Below are 8,425 nucleotides of genomic sequence, written 5' to 3' on the forward strand. Positions count from 1 at the left end.
TCCACTAGAGAACTATTATTGAACTACCGCACCAATCCCAAATTACATTTTTGGGCTCCTTCTTATTATGAGTGTGTTAGTCTCCCTGTGTTTAAGATATCGAACGCCCACTAATTAAGTGAGTTACTGACAACTCATTTAATTAATATCTTAGTCCAAGAGTAGTACCACTCAACCTTATTATCATGTCGGACTAAGTCCACCTGCAGGGTTTAACATGACAATCCTTATGAGCTCCTCTTGAGGACATTATCAACCTAGTATCTCTAGGACACAGTTTCCTTTTATAATCAACAACACACACTATAAGTGATACCATTTCCCAACTTATCGGGCTTATTGATTTATCGAACTAAATCTCACCCATTGATAAATTAAAGAAATAAATATCAAATATATGTGCTTGTTATTATATTAGGATTAAGAGCACACACTTCCATAATAACCGAGGTCTTTGTTTCTTTATAAAGTCAGTATAAAAGAAACGACATCAAATGGTCCTACTCAATACACCATGTACAAATCGATCGGCAATAACCCATTATAAAAATGTAGAACAAGCAATTGATCAATGATCTGATGCCGAGGACAACTGGAGCAAAGTTCCTTGAATCTCTTTCAATATTCATGCAATGTCTCCTCCTTGAATTGTTGAATACCGCGAATCCTCTTCCGCATAGCTATAAAATCATTCTGAACTCTCTGTGGGCTTTGATATGCCGGATATGACTCAGTAAACTGACTATGTGCAACCTCGTACCTGAAATATGAATGATCCACCCCATTAGAATTATAGGTATTAGGAAATGACTCATACCTATTCTGCTGCTCCATAGGTAGGTAGTACTGATGTTCAGGCCGATAGAATCGAGTCTGAGGCTAATATAATATGGATCCATGGTCAAAGAAATTTCCTACTCTTATAATGAAACACTAGCAGATAAGATAAGATCAGAAGACACAGGAACATATAAAATCAAACACATGGATATATGAACATTAAAGCATTTACAACAATTTTTTTTTTCAAATTTTTATGTAAAAAGAGAAAATCAGTCCTATGTTATCAAACACCGCTAACATTCCCCGGAAACGGCGCTAAATTTGATCAACCCGATTTTATCGTGAAATGGGTATCAAAAGAATTAAGTAACAAAATTCATTCTACACTAATGTAGCATAGAGATGACTCGGGTCGTCTCCCAACGAATGCAACAGTAGGTGATAAACTCAGGATTGAATGTTATTGCTTGGTATTTTGAAGTTTAAGTGGGGAGTTTTGGTTTTGGGTTCTAAGACTAAGAAATGAAAAGCAATGCATGTGATAAGAACCTAACCTAACCTAGACTACAATGGAAGAACAGGAAAGACAACATGAAGAGAATAAAGCATTTAATTATCCTAAAGCATGAAACAAAAGAAACCTATATCATTTAACAAAGCCTAATCTGATCTAAACTAATTGCATCTACACGAATAACAAGCATCAAAGAAACAATAAGCACTCAACTAACTAAAGCATTGCAAGAATTTAACAAACTTAAATGCAACCATCAGAGTAACACGAATGGTAAAGGAATTTCATCAGACACATTGAAAGAATCCTCAAAATAGACTCGGATACATGAGATCTGAAACATGGGGAATTCAAGTCAATTACAATTCAACCAACAATGAATTCATACCAGAATTAAAACATGAACACAAGCAAGCAATCAATACATCAAAGAAGTATCGAATTTCAGAATGGAGCTTACAACCAAGCTAGCTCTTCTCCATGCTAAGATTGGATCAAGATCAAGCAGAATAACTCGGCGTTGATGATGATCGAGCAGAGCTTCAATCGGAGATGAATGCGGAAAATGATGGAATAACATAATAGAATTTCAAAGGAAATGGTAAACCCCTATCTCCTTCGTAACTCCGGCCTTCTTCCTCTCGTCTCGAAACCGATCAGGGAAGAAGAAGGATGGCTTGCAACTTCTCCGTTTCTTCTTCCTCGCCCAAAGTAGCGGCCCATTTGGCGACCCTCGGGTCGTCGACCATCGATCGTCGACCGTGCCGTTACTCACTAGGACTTTCCACCCCTGGCCAATGGATTTTTGCCTCCCCCAGGATTCGAACTCCAGACCTCCAGGCTTAAGTACTAGAGTTTATAAATCCTGGTAGCCAAGTGAGCGCCGCTTCCAGTCCTCACTAAAGGGAGTCTTGGTCATCTTGCCTAGTAGGCATGACTCGCACGTCTCATAAGATTCAAAATCAAATGAGTCCAGCAAACCATCCTTATGGAGCTGGGATAAGCGCTTGTCATTTATATGACCTAAGCGACAGTGCCAAAAATAGGTTTGGTTCACGTCATTTGACTTGAACCTCTTAGTATTTATGTTATAGATAGGACTTTCAAGGTCTAGAATGTAGAGTCCGTTCATCAGAGGTGTACTACAATAGAACATATCTTTTAAATAAAGTGAACAACATTTGTCCTTTATTATAAAAGAGAAACATTTCTTGTCCAAACAAGAAACTGAAATTATGTTCTTAGTCAATGCAGGCATATAATAACAATCATCCAACTCTAATACAAGCCCAGAGGGCAGAGATAGAAAATAAGTCCCTACAGCAACAGCAGCAACCCGTGCTCCATTGCCTACGCGTAGGTTCACCTCGCCCTTCGCCAATGCCCTACTATTTCTCAGCGCCTGCACATTAGTACAAATGTGAGAAGCACATCCGGTATCTAATACCCATGATGAAGAAATAGATAGATTGAATTCTATAACATATATACCTGAAGTGGAAGTCTCACTTCGCTTCTTCTTAAGATCTTCCAAGTACACCTTGCAATTCTTCTTCTAGTGCCCGGTCTAACCGCAGTGGAAGCAGGTAGCATCCTTGGCGACCCTCCTTTAGGCTTTAGTGCCTTGCCTTTACCCTTGGCTTGGGACTTTCCCTTGCCTTTGGGCTTGCCCTTGCCCTTGCCCTTGTGTTTTTGAACCATCAGAATAAAGTGGGGCTTTGCCTTCTTAAGGTTCAGCTCAGCAGTTCTCAACATGCTAAGCAGCTCGGGCAGTGGCTTGTCAATTTCGTTCATATTGTAGTTCAGAACGAATTGACTATAGCTATCCGGCAAGGATTGCAAGATCAGGTCAGTGGCCAGTTCTTGGCCAAGCGGGAATCCCAACCTCTATAGGTTTTCTATGTAGCCAATCATTTTGAGTATATATGGGCCTACAAGCCCCATCTGACATCTTGCACTGAAATAGTGCCCTTGAGATCTCAAATCTCTCATGCATCGCTTGTCCTTGATACAGTTGACGAAGATGTTCAACCATATCGTAAGCGCCCATCAACTCGTGTTACTTCTGAAGCTTAGAGTTCATGGTCGCGAACATTAGACAGGACACATCTAATGCGTCATCTTGATGCTTCTTGTAAGCATCTCGGTCAGCTCGCGTGGCAATGGCAGGAGGAGCCTCCGGAATGGGCTGCTCCAGAACGTACAGTTTACGTTCTTGGGTGAGAACTATTCTCAAGTTCCTGTACCAGTCCAGGAAATTTGCTTCGTTGAGCTTGTCTTTCTCAAGGACAGAACGCAGGGAGAAAGAGTTCGCATTCGACGTCATGGTTATCTACAACAGAAAAATACAGAAAATAAATATCATATTCTTTTAAATCATTTAATTAGACCTTTAACTAAATGATGCTCCCACTGAATTCTATAATTCATATGGGACAAGATCCACATTATACTAACCCTTGAGTTAGCTTTGGCTAATACGCCCAAGATTTAGTATGATTGGTAGGTAACGATTTACCAATTACATCTCTATGCAACTCTTGTTTATAGGATCATTATCCACAGTTATATTAAAACTTGAGTTAGCTTTGGCTAATACACCCAAGAATTAATATAAATGTGATTTATGTCCTATCTTTCTAACCGTTGGAAGAATGCCTATAGTTGTACTCGATCCAACCGAATTAACTAGGAATACTCAATCTAATTGAGTTTGTACTCGCCCATGTGTTGATAAACGGGACCAAGATTGTCCCTCCGTACCCTACCAAGATAATATGTGTTGCTCTGCTTTGGCGGATTCAACAACACATGTGATCGAGGTAGTGATAGGTATCACGGCACGGTAGGCATTAGAGTTGATGCGATTGAGATCTAATCTAATCGAGAGGGTGCATCTTGTACACGATTTAGATCTAATCTAATCGTTAGGCACTAATTAATTACTAATCATGCATCACATACACACAAGCAATTAATTAAATTTATTTGTGATTAGTCATGACCCTACTACTATTTTCTCAAGCCAATGAGAAGATCGGATGGTCAACCTAAGGTCAACAGCTTCTCAAGCTCCTTCCTTTGACCACCTCGTGTTGCTCGCGCCCTCCTCGTAACTCCATCTCGAGTGGATCTTCCACCGCTCCAATTTTGTACATTACAATTTTGAAACTCGAATTACATTCGAGTCTAAACTAATTTACAATAAGAATAAATGGAGAAAGGCACGACGCGCAGATCGTGTATCAAATATACAGCACACACAATACAAATGACGGCGCGCAGGCCGTAATATGAATTACAACACAAATATAACAATCCAATTGGGTCTTTTTAGGCCATAACTATCACAAATTATACATAATTCTAAATTATGTAATTTTCATAATTTTTTGTAATTTTAATACCAATTTTTACAATTTTTACGAGTAAAATTTCCCGGCGGTCCCGTTTAGCGGTTTTCGGGCGCAATCGCGGAACGAATCGCCTTGCGGGGCCAGGGGAAGCGCCCCTACCCGTGATCTAACCATCGCGAGTGTCTCTAAGTGATCCTACATCGCCTTAGTCCGCTATCCCAAAAGGATTTGGGGCGAAACCTTGTCATTTCGAAAAAATCTTCTTGGTAGTCGAAGCCTACAAGTGTATAAACACTTGTACTTCGCTTCTACGAGAAAATTACTCATAAAAACCATAAAAACTTAAATTTACATAAAATCATAGAATCTATATTTTTCATAAAAAATCAAACTAAACTCGTACAAGTCTTCGAACCTGGCTCTGATACCACTGTTGGGTTTTTCGGGCCGCGAAAATCGCTTTTTCGCATCGCGGAAACCCCGAAACCCCCAGCCACCGGATCCGTGCGAAGTAAAAACTTTCGAAAACATTACGAGTATGAGTTTTATACTAGTTCTAAACTAGGAGAAGGAATTACCCTTGATGCGTGCCCTTTACGAATCCCACTCGTCCAAGGAAGTGTCGGATCTCAAGATCGTCAAGCGTACCATCCTCTAGAAGTATCCACACGAACAAATGGGTGGAGAAAAACTAAACAAAGGTGTGCTAGCACCCTTGGTCAGCCACGGCAAGAGGAGGAGAGGGAGAGCTTGAGGAAGAAGAAGATGTGAATGAGCCTTGAATGAAAATCAATTTTCATTCCTCTACAAAAGTGGTCGGCCACTAAAGAAGTGTAACCCCTTTTTGCATTAAGTGTGGTCATTAAAGAGATTTGTAACCTCCATGAGGTGACACACACATGTGCTAAACATGATGATGTGTAACACCATTATTGGCCACTTAATGCCAAGTCACAAATGATGTGGCATAAAGTCAAGTCAAACTTGACTCTTCCTCTTCCTCTCAAGTCAAGTCAAACTTGACTTAATCTCTCTCATGGTTGATCTAATCCAACCATTTAATTCAAGCCAATTTAATATAATGAATCTAATTCATTTAATTAAATTGATTCAATGAGTCATAATCTAAATTAGACTCATTGAACACATGAATCAACTTGAGTCCAACTCAATTAGCCCAATTAGGATTACTCTTAATCCAATTTGATTCATCACATGAATCTTATCCTCTTGGTTCATCATATGAACTTAATCTCCATCTAATTGTCCTTAGTGTGTGATCCTATAGGTTCTTGTAACGTTGGTAATGCTCCTAAACTTATTTAGGAGCATAAGTAATGAGCAGTATCTAGCAACACATCATAATATTACTACCCAAGTTACAAGAATGTTGAGATCCAACATCACCTTGTGACTACTAATTGTGACTCCTCACAATATATAACAAGTGTCCTTCTATCCTAGACATCTAGATTGATCAATGTGAGGCATAGACCGTGTCATCCTCTGACCAATCTAAATCTTGAACTCCAAGTAGACTCACTAAATCAAATGAGCTCAATATCTCATATTGACTCATTTGGGCATGGTCATGCACTTCGTAGTCTCACTCTATCAAGAATATCGATGTCACTCCCGTCATATAGGAGGAATAGATCCCATCTACATCACTCGCATCCCTCTGCATAATTCGTTACATACCCAGTAATCGCCTTTATAGTCCACCCAATTGCGGGTGACGTTTGACGAAACCAAAGTACATAACTCCTTATGTAGGGATCCATGGTTACTTCAGGTCCAAGGACTAGTAGTCATACTAATAGTCACATGAGAAAATATCTGACACTCATATAACGATCCATGATACTTTCTCACGGCGGATCATTCAGTATACATTCTCCAATGCATACCCACGTGTCAACTTGATATCTCTATATCCATGACTTGTGAGATCAAGTCATCGAGTTGACTTACATGCTAGTCTTATTGCATTAACATTGTCCCTGAATGTTAATACTCGACTAGGAATGATTAAGAGTAGTGTTCCCTATATCATCTCACTATCGGTTCAACTAACCGATTGATATAGGTGAGAACCTTCTACTCAAGGACGCTATTATACTTAGTTTATTTGGCACCAATACAAGTAAGTATAATAATCAAAAACAAATACATTTATTTATATAAGAATATGATACAACAAGTCCATAATACAATCATCAAATGATTGACTCTAGGGCTCTAACTAACAGGGAAACCCTCCCGACTTGGCTTCTTTGTAGGTCCATCGGAGATATTCATCACCGGCCAGAGACAGCGGAGCGTGCCACGTCCCCAGCGTCCGTCGACTCAACGCTCGGACAGAATCAGAGAGAATGGTGAAATTAACTTTAGAAGCTGATGATGTGTGCAAGGATGGAATGGAGTAGCCTGTTTGGATTTTTTTTTTCTCTTTTATGTGCTTGGACTGATTTTTGTGAGCTTGGAGTCTTATTCTTGAGCGTTCACTGTTGATTGTTTTTGGAGATGCAAGTCTTCAAGGAAGTGGCTGAAATTTCTTTGGTATGTTGGCGTTATTTTGTTAAAAGTTTATAAGTAAAGCCTTTTTGTTTTATGTTCTTGGAATGTAAGTATAGAGAGAAGTTGTCTTAGTTTGAATATACATGTAAATCTTTAGAGTCCTGTAAATTGTAGTATGAGGTTAGGTTTGGCCCCCTCATACTATGATTCTTTTCATATATATGAAATTTTCATTTAAATTTAAAAAAAAAATAGAAGAGTTTGGCACAACAAGTTTGCATTTGATTCCAACATTTTGGAATCACTATTTTTTTTATGAACATTTGGTACTTTCTTCAGGATTTAATTTTAGCATTCCTATCAACATCAGCTATGAAAACTCCAATACGGAATCAATCTCTACAATGTATGAATTTAAAATCAATTCCAGAAATCAGGCTTGAGTTCTAGAGACAAAATTGCATTATGAATTCTAATCTTTAGTTTCAGAATTTTTAATTCAAGGAAATCTCAGTTTAAGTCATAAAGAGAAATCTGATTTAGCACTGGATTGATAGAGCTTGAGCTCAGTTTGAGTTATAGTCAGAACTAGCATGACAAGTTGGCACAAAATAGGTTCTGTTGGATAAGTTCTGCTGAACCAGATTATCCAACTTATGATCAGTTGAGAGGAATACATCATTCATCTCTCTCTTTTTTTTAAGATGATGCTCATCCTTTGATTTGCTTCAAGGTTCCTTTGGCTTGATATGCAGCTCAATTCCTTAGTGATTTGGCATCAGAACATTAGATCCGATGCTTCATATTCCAGTAGCTCAACATTCCAACCTGCAAATAACAAATTTGAGATTCTTAGCTATTATCTATTGGGATATACATGGTGCGGTGTGTACTAAAAATGTATTTTATAAACATGCACAGCAGAAGACTTAACGATAAAACTAATTTATTACATCACACACATCACACGCATGCAAGATACAATCACGCAGACAAGATCATAAAATAAAACAAAATTGAATAACAATTATTTTAGGTATACCTTACGGATGACTTGTAACGAGAAGGGCATTAACCTTTTGCGACGTTATCGAACCTCGCCTCTATCGATATCCATGCCGAGCTCTTTAAGATAAGTCCAAGAGAATAAGTTTCACCTTCAGAAGGTACTAGCCACAAGAGAATGAGAAGGATCAAGAAGAGGAAGAAGAAGCAAAAGGAAGATCTTCTTCCCTTGGGTGGCTCGCGGCAA

Source organism: Zingiber officinale, chromosome 2A (genome assembly GCF_018446385.1).
Source record: "Zingiber officinale cultivar Zhangliang chromosome 2A, Zo_v1.1, whole genome shotgun sequence".
Classification (NCBI taxonomy): Eukaryota; Viridiplantae; Streptophyta; class Magnoliopsida; order Zingiberales; family Zingiberaceae; genus Zingiber; species Zingiber officinale.